The following is a 23,607-nucleotide window of genomic DNA, read 5'->3' as shown; positions in this document are numbered from 1 at the left end:
TGAACTGGAGGCTTGGTCACGTAGTACAAGCATGGCTGCCAGAGATCAACTCTTTGAAATATGAGATAAATTCCTAGGAAAAAATAAATAAATAAATAAGAGGAGATGGCAAACCAGGCAGATACTTCATAAGATTTATACACTAATCAACCACAATACCCAGGGAGAGTGATAACGTTCATATCTTACCTGGGCTGATGGCTGATGTCTACATATAAGAGAATAAAAATGTTCCCTTTGATAAAAATAAATGGTCACGGAATCAAAGACCTTATGGCGTGGCTGAAAGGACATTAGATTTGAAGTCCGAAGATGTGGAAATAGTTGTAGCTTTGCTTCTGCTAGAAGTACGACAGACAAAATATTTCACGTCTTTGTGCCTCATGTTTTAACGCTGTGAAAATGGGGTAGAAGCCTCTTAGGTCCTCTTTGATGGGACTTTGATCTGGTTGTGTCGGCTATATATTTTGATGAATACTAACTGTTACTGTGCAGATGGTGATAGTTTTATTTTTTAAGGCCTCAGGCTGACTTCCTGATGAACTGAAGGAACAAATGTATTCTAAACACCCGAATCCATTAACCTTACACCAATCCCCACACACTAATTTCAGTGCAACAGGATCTCTCCCAAATGGGCACTAATTTCTAAACAATCCAATGTGGAAAATCCATAAATTAAACCTTAATTCATTATTAAAACCATATTTGCTAAGACTGTACAGCTGCCAAATCTGAGAGTCCTGTCTGCCACAAATTAGATCTGCGTAAATGTGTTTTTAATCACTCTGTTTTCAATGTACCATAAGTGTCTTATCTAATCTGAATAAATGTTGATACTAATTCATAGAGCAGTCAAATAGTTTCTTCCTCTGTGCTTTGATAGGGCTCAAGAACTCTTTGACTTTGTCTACACACTGTCAAGAGGGATCTGTTGGAGGCTCAAGTGTGAAGCTGGTGAAGTGGGTAGTTGGCTTATGCAGCTTCAATCCTCCAGTTTGCATATTCCTTATTCTCTAGCTGCACACTTGAACCCAAGTCTTTCCAGTGATGTAAGGTGATCTGGAAAACGCTGCAAGTATCTTCCTGCTTCATCAAAATGATCCTTTTCCTGTAAGTATTCTCTCGTGTCCACGTTCCTCAATGAACCAACTGTGTTTTGCTTGCCTCTTAAGCTTCAACTTCTGTCACTAATGTCAGGATGTTTAATATTCCATTACTACTCTGTATCTCCTAGGCTACCGCATACAGATTTTTACATTATTTCTCCAGTAGTCCCCCCCTCTATGTTTTCTGCTAGGCAAAAACCTAGACATTAAATTTCGTCCTCTGTGAAGAGTTTCTATACCAAATTAAGCACAGTCATTTGTGTCTGCACTATTCAGTACTTATCTCTAAAACAACACTCATCAAAGTGTATCGCCATGATTTGTTTTTATGCTTAACATTTCACTAGATATTGTGAACCTTGAAGAAAAAAATCATATCTTATTTTTTAGCATGTACCCAATGCCTACCAGGTTTTCTGGCACTTAGAGGGTGCTCAGGATATCCTTGAGAATGTTCTGGATAACTGGTGTGTCAACTCCAAGCAAACAATGTTTTGGGCAAGGAAAAAACAAAGTCCCTTAAAAAATAATGGTGTTTAGATCATGTTTACCCAGAAGCAAACGTTTCTCTCTTTTGCACCCCAAAATCCAGAGCTGACAACCAGATCCCTGGGTTTACTCTTGTTGCTGGTGCTAAATATTTGGAAAGCAGTTGAAATGCTTTATAATCTGACTGTCAGGTACTTGGGTAACTGGCATTGTGTAGGGAAGCTGATACTTGGACTTTTTATTTAGATGTGTGAGAACAGTGCCAGATGCAGCCAATACTCCTATATTGCCGTCATACACAACTCCTCTTGTTTGTTTAGATTCAATGTTTTCTCATGGGAAGAAGAGAAATAAAACTCTACTTGTTATTGGGAACCAGTATATACAAGAAGAGCAAACCTATAAAATGACAGAATGATCTTAACTTTTTTTTCCCTCTTTAGTGTTAAGTATGTGAAACAACAACTGGACAGGTGTGCAATGGGTTTCTTTCTAGTGTGAAAATTTCTAGACGATTTAAAAATATGAATACTGTATTTCACTTTATTAGCGTGCCTTAGTGACCTTCTTCCCCATCCCAACATTTTTCTTCCCAAGGAAGAAGAAGAAAAAAAAAAAAATCTGCTGATATAGTAACCCTTTAGGTAACGTATGATTGTGCTGTCTTGATTAAAATGTGGAAGACCACAGTTGTCAATTGGCAATGTGCTCAGCTATTCTGGCTTGTAACTGTGGTTTCATGAGTAATTTGGGCTTAATTCTAGCTTTTTCATGGTAACTTTAACTGTATTAGTCACACAGCTGAGCTAATAACATTAAATGGCCCAGAAAAAGACTAATCCCAAAACATTATAATTTAGGAACAAAGTCCAAGGTGTCTTAGCACGAGGTGTTTGCATTTGCAACTTTTTGAATAAGAGCAATTTTAAAGTGTGGCTTGATTCTTTGATTGTTTTCATGTCTTTATTGGACCCTAAGTCTGTCTTTCCACGGAGAAGTTCTGTGCTTTTGAAGTGCTGGTGGTCTAAGGGTGATTTTTAGGTGTGTGAAAAACTGAAAATACATAAAACAAAACCAAACCAAACCCACTGCCATCAAGTTGACTCCGACTCATAGCAACCTTATAGGACAGAACAGAACTGCCCCATAGAGTTTCCAAGGAGCGCCTGGGGGATTCGAACTGCCGACCTCTTGGTTAGCAGCTATAGCACTTAACCACTATGCCACAAAATACATTACAGCAGTTAAATGATAACTTATTGACTATGATTGTTGAATTTGTTGAACAACATTTACAGAGTGAGTGCCTGCTGTCAAAAGCTTTTTGGCAACTATTTTATTTTATTTTTTCCTTTCCTCCAGTTCGGTATATTAGATTCTATTAAAGATATGAACCATTGAGTTTTTTTGTTTGTTTGTTTGTACAAAACCTGTTGCCATAGAGTCAATTCTGACTCATAGTGACCCCACAGGACACAGTAGAACAGTCCCAGAGAGTTTCCAAGGAGCACCTGGCGGATTCGAACTGCTGACCCTTTGGTGAGCAGCCATAACACTTAACCACTACGCTACCAGGTTTTCCTTGTGTCAATTTAAGTTTTAAGTTTCCTTTGTTTCAATTTAAGTTTTCTTCCATTACTGTTTTTCAAAGCGTGTTTCCTGGACCAGCATCATCAGCACCTAAAAACTTGTTAGAAATGCACGTTTTCACACTGTAACCCAGATTTACAGAGTCAGAAAATCTGCAAGTGAGGTCCAAACATCTGTTTAAAATGCCGTAACTTTCTCCCATAGTGCAGCTGGTAGGTTCCAACTGCCCACCTTTCAATTAGCAGCCAACTGCTTTAACCACTGCACTACCAGGGCTCCAGAATAATTGTGACTATTTTTACAATCTACCATGGTGCTTGGTAGAGTTGAATTTACCTTCTAGTGGGAGGAGACTGACAAGGAGTATGCAAACACAAAAGCAAAGAAGCAAACAGAAAAACAATAAATAGATGAAGTAATATTAAACTGTAATAAGTAAAATGAAGAAAATAAAACACTTGAGCAAGGAGCATTCTAGGCAGAGAACACAGGTGGAAAAGTTTTACGTAGAAATGAGCTTTGTATGTTTGAAAGCCAATGTGACGGGAGTGTCATGGCTCTGGGGTGGGAATGGAAGGTGAGGCAAGATACATAAGTGGGACCATATCATAAAGAGCATTGAGGGACAAAATAAAGAGTTGGTGCTGTGATCTAAACATTGCAGGTTTTTAATCAGGCAAGAAATCTGTTCTAGGTTAAACCCCACTTTGAGACTTCAAGATTGTAGATGTCCTCAAATGACCTTTATGGTTGGAAGCATTAATTCCTGGGTGTTCCTCTTATTTATGCTACTTGTAGTTTTCCCTAGGAATTGAAATTTTGGCTGCTAGGAGTACTGTCAGCAGTCTCTTTGCCTGATAAATTCTGCTCCTATCTCCTTGAGCTCAAACTGGCCACAGGGACAATTAGGGAGAGACAAGGACCTAAACTCAAGAGTGAAGGGGAGATTTGTTAGAATTGTCACATATAGCACTTTCTTCTACCTCCATATTTTTCTCTGTGGCAAATAGCTAAGAAGGATAGGTATGAGTGAGTACATTTACTGTGAGAAAAATTGGTGACTACTTTCCTATGTACAAAACCAAGAGGAGCTACAAAGGCCATCAAGTTTTTACCTGATGTTTTTAGCCACTAGATATGCAGAGAATAAGATGTTCTAGGTAGAATACTACTAAATTGTAATATGAAAGTTACATTATCTCTCTCTCGATTATTCTTAGAGAGACTATGACCAGCTAAAGAACATTCTTTCAAGCTGTGTCTACAAAAGACCAAAACACTAGTTGGAAATAAAGAGATAAATCAAAATATTAAAGTCAAAGGCAGAACGCACACACTGACTATCAAAAATAAAATCTGTTTCCTGAAACAATCCCGCCTGAATTTTTCACATCATGACACACACAGAAAATGATAGTACTTGTAAAGTGCACTAAGACAAAAAGGTGAAGCTGCTTGTTAAAGAAGATAACTATATCCAGTGACTTCAGCCTCCAGAGCCGGCCTCATTGCCACCAGAATTCAGGGATGCTATGGATTGAATTGTGTCCCCCCAAAATGTGTGTCAACTTGATTACGCCATGATTCCCGGTATTGTGTGATTATCCACCATTTTGTCATCTGATGTGATTTTCCTATGTGTTGTAAATCCTACCTCTATGATGTTAATGAGGTGAGATTAGTGGCAGTTATGTTAATGAGGAAAGAATCAATCTACAAGATTAGGTAGTGTCTTAAACTAATCTCTTTTGAGATATAAAAGAGAGAAGCTAGCAGAGCGACATGTGGAGCTCATACCACCAAGAACGTAATGCCAGGAGAAGAGTAAGGCCTTTGGACCCAGGGTCCCTGCACTGCGAATCTCCTAGTCCAGGTTAAGATTGATGACAAGGACGTTCCTCCAGAGCTGACAGAGAAAGAAGGCCTTCCCTGGAGCTGGCATCCTGAATTTGGACTTCTATACTCCTAGACTGTGAAAGAATAAATTCCTGTGTGTTAAAGTCATCGACTTTTAGTATTTCTGTTTTTTTTTTTTTAGGACTAGATAACAAAGACAGGGGACAAATATTTCATCACATGTTTTTGTTAGGTGCCATAGAGTTACTTCTGACTCATAGCGACTCTATGTACAGCAGAAAGAAACCCTGCCCAGTCCTACACCATCCTCAAAATTGTTGTTATACTTGAGCCCATTGTTGCAGCCACTGTGTCAATCCATCTCATTGAGGGTCTTCCTCTTTTTCACTGAGCGTCTACTTTACCAAGCATGATGTCCTTTTCCAGGGATGGGTCCCTTCTAATAATGTCCAAAATATGGGAGACATAGTCTGGCCATCCTTACTTCTGAGGAGAGCATTCTGGTTGTACTTCTTCCAAGACAGGTTTGTTCATTCTTCTGGCAGTCCATGGTATAGTCAGTATTCTTCGCCAACACCCTAATTCAAAGGCATCAATTCTTCTTCAGTCTACCTTATTCATTGTCCAGCTTTCACATGCATATGAGGCATTTGAGAACACCATGGCTTGGGTCAGGCGCCCTTACTCTTCAAAATGACATCTTTGCTTTTAACACTTCAAAGAGGTCTTTTGCAGCAAGTTTGCCCAATGCAATGTGTCATTTGATTTCTTTTGTGCTGCTTCCAAAGATGTCAATTGTGGATCCAAGTAAAATGAAATCCTTGTCAACGTCAGTCTTCTCTCTGTTTATCATGATGTTGCTTATTCGTTCAGCTGTGAGGATTTTTGTTTTCTTTATGTTGAGGTGTAATCCATGCTGAAGGTCTTTGATTTTCCTCAGTAAGTGCTTCAAGTCCTCTTTCCTTTCAGCAGCAAGGTTATATCATCTGCATATTGCAGGTTGTTAATGAGTCTTCCTTCCATCCTGATGTTTTGTTCTTCTTAATACAGTCAAGCTTCTCAGGTTATTTGCTCAGCATACAGATTGAATAAGTATGTTGAAGGAATACAACACTGACACACACCTTTCCTGACTTTAAACCATGCAGTATCCCCTTGTTCTGTTCGAACAACTGCCTCTTGGTCTACCTACATATTCCTCATGAGCACAGTTAAGTTTCTAGGATTCCCATTCTTCTCAATGTTATCCATAATTTGTTATGATACACACAGTCGAATGCCTTTGCATGGTCAATAAAACAGAGATAAATACCTTCTGGTATTCTCCGCTTTCAGCCAGGATCCGTCTGACCTCAGCAATGATATCCCATGTTCCAAGCCCTCTTCTGAACCTGGCTTGAATTTCTGGCAGTTCACTGTTGATGTACTGCTGCAACCACTTTGGAATAATCTTCAGTAAAATTTTACTACACATTGGTTATCAAAAAAAAGCTAATATTTGAAAAATTATTTTATTTTATTTGAGCCAAGTATACTACCTCACTTAAATCTTAGAGGGAGATATTCTTTGACATTATTGATCCAAATGATTGCTATTTTGACTTTTGTAGGTAGCATAGTCTTGAACTGTTTCCTAAATTCTTTAAGTACTGACAAGTTCTTCAAAGGTGAGGGACAGGACTTGTGAAGGATGGTTGCATGTTCTTTTGGCAATTCTGGATAAAGAACCAAAATACAATAAATACAGTCATCAACATATCAATGGGGAAATGAATTTGTCTCTTTTCAATGTTATTTTCATTGGAAACATGTTTTCTTGGTTCGCGCTATAAAATGAGTACATCATTCTTGACATGCTCTTCCTGGCGCACTTGTCTACACTAGTTAGCAATCATCAAGATACAAAGTAGAAGCATGCTGTGCATAAGATGAGTTTAAGGGCCACACAAGTAGCCATGTTTACTTAATTTGGAAGATAGTGCTGTAATTTTCCACTTACATTTCCGTCTCTGAGTCTATAATAGAACTATTTTCTTGGTTGTGGCTTTTGCCGCTTTAGCATTTGTTGTAGCTTTGGTTTTGCTTGCTAGCCTTATTTCCCTTTTACTGTTTTTGGATTAAACCCCCCAAACCAACGCTTTGTCATCGAGTCGATTCCGACTCATAGCGATCCTATAGGACAGAGTAGAACTGCCCCATACAGTTTCCAAGGAGGGCTGGTGGATGCAAACTGCTGACCTTTTTGTTAGCAGCTATAGGTAGCCGTAGCTCTTAAACACTGTGCCACCAGGGCTCCATACTTAGATTAGATACTTCTAATTATACAGTGGCTTTCAAATGTACCTTAAAAAAGGAATTTTCAATTTTCCTAGACAAATTTTTGAAGCTTCTTTCCATGCTCAGGTAACTATTTCCTACAGCTTTATTGACTAGAGTCTAATTACTTGACTTAATTTGTATCATCTCTCTATATTAAGGATATTTTATGGCTTTTGTCTCAGGCTGTTGGTCTATACTTCATTAATGATGTTTTTTTTAAAGGCTACAGACATTTTCTATTGGAAGAACTATTCCTTAATTCATCACTTTTAAATTTGCATGTATGTTTTCTAGGCATTAAGTATTGCCATTATCATTAATATTACTATGAGCTTATTAAAGAAGTGGCAATATGCTGGATAATATTTAGCATATGACCTCCCCTCCAGAGCCAGCTAAAAATGTGAAGAAGAAAACACGGTACACTTGTCTCCCATCTCGTTGAGAAAATGAAGTTCTGGACACAAATAGAGAAGAGTCTGTTACATTTCAAGCCTATGTACTATTTCTTCAACTGTCTATGGTGTGAGTGAACAGTTGCCACACACGCTGCGGGGGCAGACTGAAGCAGTTGGCTCCAGGAGTTGCATTTTGTCCTCTTGGTAGCAGATTCAGAATCACCTTTCTTTTCCTGCTCACCTTTGAGGTGCAGTGAGTGAGTGACTGTAGCAGTGGTAGGAGACAGGGGAGGAAACATCCCGCTGTACAGAAGGTGCAAGGGTACGCTGCTGCACCATCTGCCTTCTTTCCTATGATGTGTTGTTGAGGACACATGTGGAGACTCCCAAGCTTGTGCATAGTAGGAGACAACCAGCCCAGCCTCTCTAGGGCTTCCAGGAAAAGTCAAGGAGCTTTGGGACAGCTATTTCTCTTTGCTATGTCTCACATTCTGTGTCAGTGACATGGTTCTCAGGATTTGGACACATGTATAAACATGCAAATATTCACTAAGAGGTGTTCACAGCCTCTCACTTCTAAATTGTTCACCAAAAAGTACAACTGTACTCGCTCATGGCAGATATCTGGACCCTGGAAAGATGGCAGTGAATATTGCTTTGACTGTTTTGAAGAGGATATCAGCGGCACAGTGGTTAAGCGTTCACTGCTAACCAGAAGGTTGGCAGTTTGAACCTACCAGCCACTCCTCGTAAAGCCTATGGGGCAGTTCTACTCTGTCATGTAGGGTCTCTGTGAGTCAGAATCGACTCCATGGCAATGGATTTGGTTTCGGTTTTTTATCAGGTAATTTGGGAATTTTCATTTACTCTGTTCTTTCCCTTAGGCCAGTTCCAAGGAATGACAGAGTCTTGCTAAGTTTTCCTTCTACATGTTTTTCAAATTTGTCCCTCTCCTGTCCATTACTGAAAATGCTGTCTTAGGTTGCACCCCATCATCTTGAAGTCTGACCACTGCAACAGCCACTTAAACACTTTTTCTGACTTCGATCATGTTGCCTTCAAGTCAGTCCTGCACCAAACCATCAGAGGGATCTAAGATAGAAATCTAATTCTGACATTCTGTTGTTTAAAACTCCCACATAGCTCCCCATTGCCCAGGGGACACAGTGAAAGTCTACGTCAGAGCTCTCTGTGATGGACTTCCCTCTAATTCCACCTTCGTTATTTTTTACGCTCTGCTTCAGCAACACTGAACATTTGTCATGGAGTTCCTCCTTTTCATGCCTTTGCTCACGATGGTCTATCTTCTTGAAATACGTTCTTTCTCTTATTCAGTTTTTGGTTCCTCTTCATTCTTTAAAACTCACCACAGGAAAGCAGAACATCCAGCTTCTGAGAGGTGACCTTTGTATGCAGCCTGATGAGAGAGTGAATTCAAAATGGGGGATGTTGAGAAGGGCAAGAAACATCTTGTTCAGAAATGTGCCTTGTGTCACACTGTGGAAAAGGGATGCTGGGCTAAATCTGCGGGGTTTGTTTGGGCAGAAGACTGCTCAAGTCCCTGGATTCTCTTACACTGATGCCAATAAGAGCAAAGTTATCACTTGGGGAGAGGACACACTGATGGGGTATTTCTAGAATCCCAAGAAGCACATCCCTGGAACAAAAATGATCTTTGGCATTAAGAAGGCAGAAAGTGCAGGCTTGATAGCTTACCTCAAGAAAGCTTCTAATGAGAAATAGTTGGCCTCTGTCTTGTTTATTACAGAACAGAAAGGTCTTGTGACCTTTTCTTACGAATACCAGAATATTTTTCTTGGACAGTCCTGAATTAAATAAGATTGGCTGTGGTTAAATGAATATGATCAAACTTTTTAAAATTTAGTAATAGTTTCAGTTCAGCAAGTGCTATCATTCCTTTCCTCTTCTAAAGATAGGTTTGGACTTGAGGCTGGGTTGGATTAGTAATGTTCAATTTTTCACAACGATGGTAAATGCCATCTCACAACCTATAGGAGATTGGTTTTTTAGTTAGATTTATATAGCTGGTTATATGAATATATTTAAATACTGGGAAAGTCTCTACTGCCTCACGGAACAGAGCAAGACTCATCTGTGTTTCAATTTGTATTCATCAGCCTGTTTAAATGCACAGGCTGGAGATAAAGTAGCAATGACCACTTTGTCTTTTTGCTCTTAACTATGTCAATCTAATTAAAATTCACTGTATCTAAAACAACAACAACAACAAATCAGCACAAATGCCAACTCTTTCAGGAATCCTTCCTATTCCCCTCCAGGCAGGAACAGGAGCCTTTACTCTGTGCCCCGTATGCTTGTAATTGTACTTGCTTTATAATGACACTTACTACAGCATCTCTGAGCTCATCTCTGCCACTGTACTTCAAGCCCTTTAAGGACGGAGAATATGTCTTATTCTTTGAATTCTGGACTCCTTGCCCAGTACATAACACATTAAAGGGACCCCAGTACATGTCTGTATAATGAGTGAACTAACACACCTCTGTGAGCAGATGAAATCTCTATGAGGCAGGGAGAGAGAGGAAGAGAAAAGTGCAATGGGCCTTTGGAAATCCCCACGAAGTGTGGCCTTTATCATATTCTATTTCATCTCTCTGTTCTTATTCTCATCTTTAGATTAAGGGCTATAGCTGGGTATTCTGCTTTCTCTGAACCACCTCACAATAGATGATATGGTTCTCAACATATGCACTGTGCGTTCAGTGAATGTTTGTAACTGAGTGACAATCCTTGGGACACCACTGAGATAATACTCACCAACAAGACAGAGCAACATCTAAGAAAAATTGATTCAAAGCAGAGATATAAATACTCAATATTATATTGCAAGGAATGTTCTTGTGCTCTATAAAAAGAAAACATGGGAACATTTGCAGGAGGAAAGAAAAATGAAAGCAGAAAGATCCATCCCTTCAGTCTGTTATTTTTCTTATAATTTATCATCTATCTATTATCCTCCTATTCTCTCTCACTCTAAACCCCCAAACCCAGTGCTACCCATCATCTATTTGCTCAACACCAATCATTAATTGCAGGAGCATATACTTTATTTTAGTAGTACCAATTTTAATAGGATATGTTTGTAAACACAAGGGAACACAGAATACTGATCTTAATTATTTACATGCATCCTAGTGCTCGAATATCTTCCAAGGTCATTTTCTTCTTCCTCTGTGTGTGTGTGTATGTAATACCTATTCTTTACCTGGTGAAAGAGAACCAGTTACATCATTCTTATATATCTAGAAAAATCAGAACAAAGTACTATCCATAAAATTATTTCATGTGAAATTGATATCAATTAACGTAGTGAACTATTATTTCTCCTGGATGGAAGTGTCATTTAAGAAATATGGAGATATTACTTCATTGTCTTAAGAGAAAAAGGTAGGCATCAGGAGAATTCTTATTCAAGCACAGATAGCTAATCAAACCTTACCTGAGGTGCCCTGTAACGGGGCCTCTCTCACATCCTGTCTTATCTTTGACAGCCTGTCTTAATGCAGAGTCTTAAGGCCAAAGGCAGGCCACAGCTCAGAACGGTGAACACCGTGCCAGTTTCACTAGATTCTATAGACAGTGTTTTTTTTAAAACTAACTTTCCTTGTGGCTGTATACATCCACGACAGTTGACATCCATCAATCAAGAAAGGTTTACTCTTCCCACTTGCCACTTGCATGGCACTTGGAGAATTGAGGCAAAACAATTCCACTGAGTTGTACATTTGGGCACAAAAGGACATTTCACATTCATCTACAGAGCAGAAAGCTAGAGTGAAATGAAGCATGATTAGTTCCGGTTATACACTTGATCTTGTTAGCTGAGAAAAAATCCCTTGCTGGAATATCTGAAATTCTTAATAAAAAATTTCTGGAAGACTGTGAGCATCTTGGCAGCATATGTGAATTTAGGAGAAAGAAATAATCACAAATCTGTCATGTTAAAAAGGGTTGGTTGGGGTTTTTTGAGGACAGTGGAAGAATTTCTAAACACTTGTTTAGCTCCTTTTGAAATTCACCAAAATATGGACAGTATATGTAAAGAAGGGGAAAATAATCTATAATCAAAACATGGAACTTGTGCAAGCTCTTGATGCAAATCTAAAGACTACTGGATATGAGGAAATTTTAAACAACATGAAAGGAGATTCAGAGATTCATCAATTACTCCCTAATGATGAATATGGTATTGTTTTCAACGAAGTAGATTATGGAATTGTGAATATTCTGCCAATAGTCTTTATCATGGAAAGAGAAGGAGTGGAAACATGGGAAGCCAAGAGTAAAAAGAAGTAAGGGGCACCAGACTTGAGGCCTATTTTCATTTTCTAAGACAGCATGGAATTGGGCCTGAAAGGCATCTTAAATCTATATATGCTTCTGATACAGAAAGGTGGCCTGGTGTCAACTGATATTTTAGAGGAAGTAAAGAGTGGGGAGGTACTGGTGAAGGAACAATAAGGCATCTGAGAGGATACAAGTACTAGAAGAACTGACAAATGTAATAACTGAAAGTTGATGGGTACGATTTTTCCTCGAGGGATTGGCCACACTGTGGTTGAGTATCTTAGTTATGTAGTGCTGTAATAACAGAATCAAAAGGTCGCAGTTCAAATCTACCAGCCACCCCTTGGAAACCCTATGGGGCAGTTCTGGTCTGTCCTATAGGGTTGCCGAGAGTCAGAATTGACTCAGCGATGACAGGTTTGTTTTTCTTTAATTATGTTAATTAAAAGTTTAAAACATCAAGTCGTATTATCCCCTAAGTACCTCAACATTCACTTCTAACAATAAGGAAAATTTCCTACATAACCATTATACCATTATCATTAAAATAAATAATTACATGATATCATTTAGTATTTAGTCTTTATTAAACATTTCTAAATTGTTGCAATAATACATTTTATAGTTTTTTTTTTTTGAGGCCTCGGGGACCCAAGACAGAATCGTGGTTGATGTATTGCAATTGGCAGTTTTATCTATTTAGTTTCTTTTAAGCTAAAACATCTCCCTTCCTTTAAAATTTTTTTCATAGCATTCACTTTTTGAAGAGTTTAGGACAACTGACTGACGTATTTTTCCCAAATCTGAGTTTGTCTGATTGTTTTTCTTGGTGTTGTTTTACCTACTCCTTTACCATGTCTTATTTTCTGTAAACTGAAAATTAGGTTCAGAGGCTTACGAAAGAGTTTTGAACTTGTATAAACTTAGGGAATATTTTTTCTATGAGTTTTTTTTTTTTTTTTTTTAGGAATTTATTGGAGAAAAAAACTTCAGCTTTTCAAAATGACTGGAAATTTTGCAGTAAAAGGATCAGTGATGATCATTGGATTTACTGCAGTATTACTTCTAGTAGAGGCTAAGCCATTGTTACAAAATTATCCTAAAATTTAGAGGCCTAAATTGGATAAAAGTTTTTGTGTTCATGAAATGGTCCAGGTATGAGTATTCAAGGGCTGATGCAGAGGCTATGCTCTAGGAAGCCAGGCATCTCCCAGAAAGTAGTCTTCATGGTTTAGATTGGCTCATCCCAGCTCCTGATCCAAGAAGGATAAGGAAGACAGTGATTAGCAGCTTCTTCTTTAAGGAAATATCCTGGAAGTATAACTCATCCTTTAGTTCATAATCCATTGGCCTGAACTGTGTGATAAAGGCACACTTAGCTGTAGGAGAGGCTAGGAAATTTAGTATCCGGTTTGATTACCTTGGGACAAGCTAAACTTAAAGGGACTCATTGAAAAAATGAAAATGTTACTAGGTTTGCTCTCCACTATTAACTGGAAGGTTGGAAATTTGAATCTACCCAGTGGGTCCATGGAAGAAAAGCTTAACGATCTGCTCTTGTAGGATTATAATCAAAAAAACCCAGTGGAGTGCAGTTCTACGTTGAGGTACATGGGGTCGCCATGTGTCAGAATCAACTCAATGGTAACTGATTTGGCTTTTTGGTTTACTAATTAAAAAATATGAAGATGAGGTGACAGAATGGACTGCAAATGCCAAATGCACTGACAATGAAGAAAACAAAAATGCAGGTAGCAAACGTACAAAAAGCGAGCTGTAGAGTAAGTGTGATGATTTAGTCTACTAACTGGAGGCCAAAACTCACTTAAACTTACCAGTCAAAAAATAGATATATAACCAAATTTACGGCAACAAGATAAATATTAAGCTTGATTATCATTGTTTAAAATTGGAAGTGGGAAGGAGAGTAAAAGAAAACACTAAATTTATCACTGATTTTTGTATTGAATTAATAGACACTTTTTTTTTTTTTAGTCTAACAAAATGGAGTCCTTGTGGCACAGCGGTTAAAAGCTCGGCCGCTGATCAAAAGCTTGGTACTTTGAATCCACCAGCTGCTCCTTGGAAACCCCATGAGGGAGTTCTACTCTGTCCTATAGGGTTGATACAAGTCAGAATTAACTTGATGGTAAATGGCAATGGATTTTTTCTTTTTTTTGTCTACTAAAATGAAGGTGTAACTTTACTGTATTAAAAAATTATACAGTAGTTTGTAAGCATAAACATCAGAATATACAAACTTTAAAAGGCTAGACAGTAAAATCTTTTCAAAAGCAATAAAACTAGAAAAAATAATATGAACTAAAATGATAAGCCTAAACAGAGTCTTCTTAGTACACATAAATGAGTAGACACATCAAGGAAGAAAAGGGTTTCCGATTGAATTTCAAAGCAAAACCCTATACCATGATGTTAACAAGAGATTTGTGTTCCAAAATGATTTATAGACTGCACTAAACAATAGGCAAAGTGGGCAAAGTCCCACCTTCATGGCTAACTGCCTGATAAGAATGAGCATGAATCTAATCCTCAAAATGGGGAGATGGATCAGTCCTTCCCTTCCCTCTCCTCCATCCTCATTACCAGCCTCCCAGGTAGTGCTCTTTCTCTGACAAGTTAGTCCTTCAAACCAGCTGCACATGGCCTCTTCCCTGACCTTAGCCACTCAAGTTAGATCAGAGCTCACAAATTGAAAAGACACAGTCTTTAGACTGTCAAGTAGGCGGATGCCAGTCCCTGCTGGCTCTCGCTGTCCCTGTGCATTTGACTCACAGAATCTCACAGAGTGGATACCATACAGCTACAGACTTAAGATGTCAGAAAAAGATGTAAAGGAAGAGATGCATAGGGCAACGTCTGGGAGGAGACCCCATGCAAAGCTTCTACGTCCGAAAGGGATGTGCATCCCTCCTGAGAGTAGATGTTGTTACCAATCAGTCTCAGGGCTCAGGGTTTTTACTGGCCTCACCACACGCTCATGGTAGGTTACATCATGCCTTCTGAGGCTTAGTCAACTTTGGGCCCCCTAGTGGTTCTTCTCGGTCTGGCCAGCCCCCATTCATTATGTTCAAGTGTGGCCCAGCTCTCAGGAACCAAGACCAAAGGCAAATTGATTTTTCCAGGTGACTCATCACCTCACAGAGAGGTTGAAAAATAAAAATGTTCACAAAGATACGCCAGGCAAATGTAAACAAAAAGAAGCAGAATTATGATTTTATTTTTGGACAAGTTTGAATTCAATCCCTAAACAATTAATAGAGACAATGAAGAGCCATGCTTAGGTATGCAGTCAACAACGATGATCTAACAGTTACGAATGTCTATACACCAAAAACCTAGTATCATTATCCGTAAAGTAGAAAGTATAGGAAATTCAAGAAGAAATAGATATCATTAACAGTGAAAATAATAATCCCAAACCAACCCAGTGCTGTCGAGTCGATTCCGACTCATAGCGACCCTACAGGGTTTCAGCCCATGACTGATACAGACAAAAATTATGTAAAGATATCAAAGACCCAAAAGACATAATTATTGAGGTACACACTTAAATGATCACACTTTGTACCTAAAAATTTTGTATTCCTTTAACTATTCCTGAAATAGTGAATGTAGCATTAATTAAACAAAAACAAAAGAGTTTTTACAAAGAGAAAAATACAATCTAATCTTACTTTGAATATAGAATCAAAATTTCTAAACAGTCAGCAGCACATTAGGACATTATATATTATTGTCAAGTGGTATTTATTTTAGAAATGAAAGAATATTTCAATAATGACTAAAATTAACCATATTAACATGTCTAATAAGAAACATCATATTACCATTTTCATAAATGTTAAAAAGTATTTGTCAAGACTCAATATTTATTCTTGATAAGAAGTCTTAAAAACAAAGTAAGACTAGATGAATACTATTTCAACATGACAAAATAATCATCTAAAATAAAAGGCTGGAATAATACTTGTTGGAAAAACTTTAGAAGCATGCCCACCTATGTCAGGAACAAGACACATGTCTCCAATCTTACCTTTGTTAATTGGATTGAATCTGGGGGCACTAGCCAATATATTTAGACAAGAAAAATAAATTATAAAAACTGGAAGGAAAGAGAAAATCGTCACCATTTGCAGATGATATGATTATATATCTAAAAAACTCAATCAACTAAAAACTACTAAGAGATTCAATAAAGGTTGCCAGTTAGCAGTTGCTGTCAACATGATTCCAAGTCATGGCAACCTCATGTGCGTGTCAGAGTAGGACTGTGCTGCATAGGGTTTTCAATGATCAATTTTTTGGAAATAGATTGACAAGTCTTTCTCCCAAGGTCCCTCTGGGTGGACTCCAACATCCAACCTAAGAGTTAGCAACTGATTGTGTTAACCATTTGCAACACTTAGTAAGGTAGTGAGATACAAACTTAATATACAGTAATCAATAGCCTTTATTTATAGAAAGAATAAGATAGGTGATATAACAGAAAAAAATACCTTATTTATATTAAGATAGAATATCTATTGTATTAGGTTTCTATGGATACTATAATGAATTACCACAAACAGTGGCTTAAAACAACACAAATATATTATCTCACTGTTCTGGAAATCAGAAGACCAAAATAGGTCTTACTGGGCCCTGGTGGCACAGTAGTTAAGCATTTGGCTGCTAACAAAAAGGTCGGCAGTTCAAATCCTCCAACTGCTCCTTGGAAAACCTATGGGGCAGTTCTACTATGTCCTGTAGGGTTGCTATGAGTCAGAATGAACTTCATGGCAACGAGTTTTGGGCTAAAATCAAGGGCGGTGTTCATTCTGGAAATTCTAGGGAATGATCCAACCCTTGCCCTTTCCAGCTTCCAGATGCAGCCCACATTCTTTGACTCATGGCCCTTTTCCTCCTTTTTCAAAGCTGTGTTGGTCCAACTCTTTTTCACCCTGTAATTTCTCTGGTTCTTACTCTTCTGTTTCTTGTTCCACTATTGGGACATTTGTAATTACATTGCGCCCACCCGAACAATACAGGGTAATCTCCCTATCTCAAAGTCTGTTGATTAGTAAACTTAATTGCATCTGAAACCTTAATTCTCCATTGCCATATACCCTAACATATTCACTGTTTCTGAGGATTAGGGTGTGTATATCTTCGGACAGTAGGGATCATTCTGCCTAGTACGCATAGTAATAAATTTAACAATAAAAATGCAATGCTGAGCACAAGAAAGCTTTGAGACAGTTCAGAGAGGCACAAAAGAATGCTTGAACAAATGGAAAAACACACCATTAAGCATGCACTTCAATAGGAAAACAAACATAAAGATGTCAGTTATTCCTAAATTAATCCATATATTTAAAGCAATCTCAATTAAAAAAAAAATGAACAGAATGATTTTGGAAAGAAGCAAATTGATTCTAAAATACATATGGAAACCAAAGCAAGAATAATTAGAGAAGTTGTGAAAAGGAAGAGTAATGGGATATTACCAGATGTCAATGCGTATTATTAACCCTCAGTAATTAAAACAGTGTAGTACTGCTCGTGAGTAAACAAACACATCTATGGAATCACATAAAAAGCCCAGAAATAGGCCCCAAAACATATGAGGATTTACTAAATGAAAAAGATGGCATCTTTGATAGTGGTGAAAAGATTATTGAAATCAAATGGTGTTGGGACATCTTGGTAGCTACCTGGATTAAAATAACCTTTTTTACTGTTTCACATCTTATACCAGGGTACATTTCAAATTAATAAACACTTTTAAGATATAAACAAAATCATAAAAATACTATAGGTTCATGGTAAAAATTTTATAATCTCAAAATTGGGAAGGTCTTCCTATGACAGAAAATCCAGGAGCCATAAAGAAACTACCTAAGAACAATAACAACAATGAAAACAAAATTATTATAAGGAAATTCAAACTGGGAAAAATTATTTGCAACTAATATTAGAGAGAAAACTCTAGTTCCATAATATACAAAGAATTTCTGCAAATTGAGACGATAAAGACCAATAGGTAAATATAAAAACATGCAAAGATTATAAAAAGATAGTTTTTGGAAAAGGTGAGACATTTTGATTTTAGATATATGAAAACATCCTTAACAAAACTCAATCATAATAAAAGAGAAAAAAAAGTACAAGTTAAATCTATAGTTAGATACTCATTTGTTGCCTTTCAAATTGGCTTTTCTAATTGGCAAAGAACCCAAAGTTTGATAATCTACCCTGTGGACAAGGGTGAAGAGAATAGCCATTGTCATTTATTGCTTGTGAATATTTAAATAGGCTCATTTCCTATGGAGGACAATGGCTATCAGAATTACAAGCCACATGCCTTAACATCCAACAATTCTACACCTCAATATATTCAATTATGTGCAAAATGAAAAGGCTTATTAATTGCAACACACTCACTTTTAATAGCAAAATAGAACAAAGAACATAAATGTCTACTGTTACTGTTGTTAGCTGCCATTGAGTTGGCCCCCTACTATTGGTGACCCCATGTATGACAGGGTAGAATGCTCAGTAGGGGTTTTTTTGGCTGTGATCTTTACAGAGGAAGATAGCCAGATCTTTCTTTCCCGGAGCTGCTGGATGGGTTGGAACCACCAACCTTTTGGTTAGCAGTTGATTGGAAATCACTTGCACTACCCGGGCTTCTTTAAAAATAGGGACTAATTAACTGAATTATGGTACATCACACAATGGGTTCTACGTAGAGGTAAAACAAAATTATGACTCTCTTCACATTAAGATTTGTTAAGACCTGCATGATACACTTTTAAGTTAAAAAAGCAAGAAGCAGAGGGGTGAATGTAATATTGAGGTATTATCTGTTTGAAAGAGGGGATAAAAAGACCCTACATGTAATTGCTAACACTAACGAAGCACCCCTGTGCTCTAGTCCAAATTATTCTATAAGGCAGGTAGGGTTATTTCTTTCCCCAAACTGTAACAACTGTCTTGTTAACTGCTTTATTCCCAACACCAAGCACTGGTCCTGGCACTTAGGGTGCTCAGTAAGCATTTGCTGACTAAGTGAATGAAGGAATCCCTATTTAAAGATAAGAAATTTGACACTCAGGTAGGTTAAGTAACTTGATCCACATCACACAGGCAATAAGTAGAGGAGTCTCACCTGTGAATATGATATTTTTGGAAGCATTCACAAGCCACTCCCTCCACACCACTCCCCCAAACTCTTCCCATTAGTTATTTGTGAGGAAAAGAACTGGCTGGAGGGGAGCTGGGGGGCAGGTCAGACTTTTTACTATATGCGCTATTATTATTTTTGGAATTTTGAAATATATGAATATATTACACATTCAAAAAGGTAAATTAAAAATATAAGTCATGATTAAGAATGGTGACATAAAACACCAGAAATATGCACTATATTACTTTAAAATATATGTAATATAAACGTTACTGTTGTTAGGTGCTGTTGAGCCGATTTTGACTCAGGGATCCCCTGTGACAGAGTAGAGCCACCACATAGGGTTTTCTAGGCTGTCTTCTTTATGGAAACGGATTGCCAGGTCTTCCTCCCGTGGAGCTGGTGGTGGGCTTAAGCCGTCAGCCTTTCCAATTGCAGCCAAGCACTTAACCGTGGTGCCATCAGGGCTCCTATAATACAAATAAATCATATAATAAATGTGGTTAGTACTATTACACAAAGGGCAATTCTTGAAGTACATCTTAAAATACTTATGATTTGAAAATAAAGAGCTGGAACAAACCTCAAAATACAATCACAAAAACTGGAAATTTGCAAGAAAGAAGAGAGACAGTGAGCTTACTTGAGTATCTCTCACAGAGGGTGCCTCTCATGACAGATTTTTGGGAGATGGTTCGTTGATGCATAGATGCCTAACTCTCTTATGTAAAAGTACAAACATGGCCTCTAACAGTGCTAAACAGTTTCCACTACTACGAGTAATGAAAAAAAGGTGGTATAACAAAAAATGCAGAGAGAACGCATTCATATATTAAATACACAATAATCCCATATTGGCTTACAACGAAGCCCCTATCTATGTTAATAAAATATCCAAACTGACTTTGAGAAGTTGAAATAAACACCTAATAAAAATTATAATCAGTAAATGTAAACAAAAAAGGGGGAATTTATAATATTTAAATTTCATAAATAAAATATTGAAAAAAGCCATTGAATGGGAACAAAGTCCCTCTAGAATGATAGACTACATAGCTCTCAATGAGTGTTCATGCACCAACTGACATAACATCCACAATACCTGAAGAAAATATTACAGGAACCGAAATGAGAACTAGGGGGAATAACAGCAAGGGAGAGAAAATTTAAGAAATAATGTTTTGTTCTTCAGATATCATGCATACAAAAGTTATCACTAGAAAAAATTTAAATAGTAAAATGAAAGATTGATATGTTCTACTCAGTAAATAAGCAAATATACTAAAAGCTATAATCTGCAAAGAGAACATTCTTTGGCAATTGCCCTTAGAACATTTTACAAAAATGTTATCATATATTAGCCAAAAAGAAATGTTCATTCAATTCCAAAAAGGAAAAGTACTTCAGATCATATTGTCAAACCACAATCTAATAAAGTAAAAAAAAATGAATGTCAAATTTAGAATAAAAAATTCCAAGTATTTGATGTTTTAGTACGATTTTTTTCTAAAGAATTCTTAGAGCAAAAGGAATTTAAAAAAATATTGCAGAGTATTTATAAAATAGTGGTAATAACAAGGAACCCTGGAGGTGAAGTGGTTCAGAGCTTGGCTGCTAATCAAAAGGTGGGCAGTTCGAATCTACCAGCAGCTCTTTGGAGACCCTATGGGGCAGTTCTACTCTGTCCTATACGGTTGCTATAATATGGCCTCAAATATTTCTACTGTAAACAAAAATAATGAAAACAATAAAAATAACATTCAACTCCATAAGTTATGAAAAACAATACAGTGAACCCAATGAAGACAAAATAAAACAACAAAAATGAAAGCATAAATAAATGAATTAAGGAACAAAAAGGTGGTAGGATTGATAATAGCTTATTCTCAGGGGAAAAATAAAATGAACGTCTGACTTGCCCATTCACGAGAAAAGGAGAAAATGCAGCACAAATATAAAAACATTAAAAGTAAGGAAGGAAAAATAACACAGATGAAATTACAGAACTTTAAGATAATATTTTATTATTTAAAAAAACTCTGCATTAAAAAGACCAGACTTAATGGTCTGACTGAGACTAGAAGGACCTTGGTGGTCATGGCCTCCAGACCTTCTTTTGGCCCAAGACAAGGAACCATTCCCAAAGCCAACTCTTCAGACAGGGCTTGGACTGGACAATGGGTTGGAGAGGGATGCTAGTGAGGAGTGAGCTTCTGGGATCAGGTAGACACTAAGGGCTATGTCGGCATCTCCTCCCTGGAGGGGAGACGAGAGGGTAGAGGGGTTAGAAGCTGGCAAAATGGACATGAAAAGAGAGAGTAGAGGGAGGGAGCAGACTGTTTCATTAAGGGGAGTGTGTAGTAAGGTCGCATATAAGTTTTTGTGTGAAAGACTGACTTGATTTGTAAACTTTCACTTAAAGCACAATAAAAATAAAAATAAAACTCTACATTAACAAATTGAAAAACCTAGATAAGTAAATGATGGTATATTGCAATTAAAATTTCTAAGACAGATTCAAGAAGGGAAAGAAAACACAAAGCAAACAAACAAAAAATAGCTAGTGGTAAAAACTCACAAAGTTGCCAGAGAGTTATACTTGCCAAGTTACCAGGCTCAGATGGTGGCGTGGTTGAATTTTATCAGATCAATCAAGGAACGTCTAATTTTCATGGTAAATGAATCATTCTAGCAAAAAAAGCCAAAAGGGGGAAAAAAAAAGTCTTCTTTTAATTTCTTTTTATGAAGCCACATGACTCAGACAACAAAACTTGGAATTATAGTACAAAACTAAAATAAAAAAACACATATTAAAAATAATTATGTAGCCTCAATCAAGAAGATTTTTTCAGCGGGTTCCTTGGGGAGAAATTCTCTGTAGTCATCTGGACCTTCTTTGAAAATAAGTACTGGCAAACCAAGAACAACACAAGAATGAAATAGTTACAATCGATCGGCCTGTGCAGATTATCCCAGCCTCAGGGCAGTCGGCTACACCAACTACCATTAAAGTTATCCACGGTGATACAAAGGCAGCCAAAGTGCAGAGAGCTCCACGGATTTCAGGAGACGATAGAAGCCCCTCCAGGAACAGCACAGGAAACCATGGCCAGTTGCTGCTATGGCAGTTTTTGCTAGAGCTTCTTACTGACAAGGATGATGGGGACTGCATTTCCTGGGTTGGTGATGAAGGCAAGTTTAAGCTGAATCAGCCCAAACTGGTTGCACAAAAATGGGGACAGTGTAAAAATAAACCTACTATGAACTACGAGAAACTCAGCCGTGCATTAAGGTATTATTATGACGGGGAGGTGATTTGTAAAGTTCAAGGCAAGTGGTTTGTATACAAGCTTGTTTGTGACTTGAAGACTCTTACCGGATACGGTGTGGCAGAGTTGAACCGTTGGGTCACAGAGTGCGAACAGAAGAAACTTGCCAAGATGCAGCTTCATGGAAGTGCCCAGCCAGTCACGGCAGTAGCCCTGGCCACTGCTTCTCTGCAAACAGAAAAGGATAGTTGAGTCCCAGGACCTTCTGGGAGGCTGAGGGCTTTCTGAAATATTTAGAGCAAGTATTGCTCTTACCTTTATTACTGAATTTGAATCTTTTATTTCTAGACTCTAAAATCTGATTCATGATTTTTTTTAAATAAATATTTCATGCTCTTGTAAATTTGGATCTTTTTACTTTGAACGTCTATTTTAGACAATGTGTATGTTAAGGGATCACCACAATGTTTTCAGTGTGAAGGCAACGTGCATTGCGGGGTAGTTGGTTAACAGTCAGGAAAGCTAAGCTGGTCAGTATTAATGTCTAGCCCTACCAAAACTAGTCAGTACCATCTGAGGATGAAAAGTAAGTGAAGGATCTCCAGGAAAAAAGTCTGGTTTAACTATTTTTGCAAACAGTTAAAAAATGCTGCTTTAGATGTTGCTTTACACAGTCAGAAAACGGCATTTTCACAGCTAAGGCATGTGTGCCTGTGTCATTTAACCAAGCAGAGCCGAAATAGTGGTATCAAATACAAGTATAATGATATTAATAAATCACTCATCTAAGAGTATCAAGTTATTAATTTGTATATTTGCAAGCAAAGACCATAAGAAGTCGACTGGCAGAAGAGCTGTGCTGAAGAAGGAAATCTAGCCAACTTTAAGGATTTACTGTATAGATTATACATAATGTGAGGCCATGAAGTTAAATTATTTTGAGGAGGCATTCAATTCTAATAAACCAGCTATTACAAAAAAAATTTATAATAATAATAACGGTGATGGGGCAAGCATTCTTTCTTTTGTTTCTAACAATGTTTCATCTTTGAACATTT

The 23,607-nt window shown here is 37.5% G+C and overlaps 2 pseudogenes; both read left to right on the top strand.

Annotated features, from left to right (window-relative positions):
• The first annotated feature begins 9,201 nt into the window (after positions 1-9,201).
• Positions 9,202-9,505, top strand: LOC126058103 (cytochrome c-like; annotated as a pseudogene).
• A 12,598-nt stretch (positions 9,506-22,103) lies between these two features.
• On the top strand, positions 22,104-22,801 carry LOC126058102 (GA-binding protein alpha chain-like; annotated as a pseudogene).
• The last annotated feature ends 806 nt before the right edge of the window (positions 22,802-23,607 follow it).

Source organism: Elephas maximus, chromosome 14 (genome assembly GCF_024166365.1).
Source record: "Elephas maximus indicus isolate mEleMax1 chromosome 14, mEleMax1 primary haplotype, whole genome shotgun sequence".
NCBI classification, from domain to species: domain Eukaryota; kingdom Metazoa; phylum Chordata; class Mammalia; order Proboscidea; family Elephantidae; genus Elephas; species Elephas maximus.
Note: the sequence above shows the minus strand (reverse complement) of the source record. Positions and strands in the feature narration are given on the sequence as shown.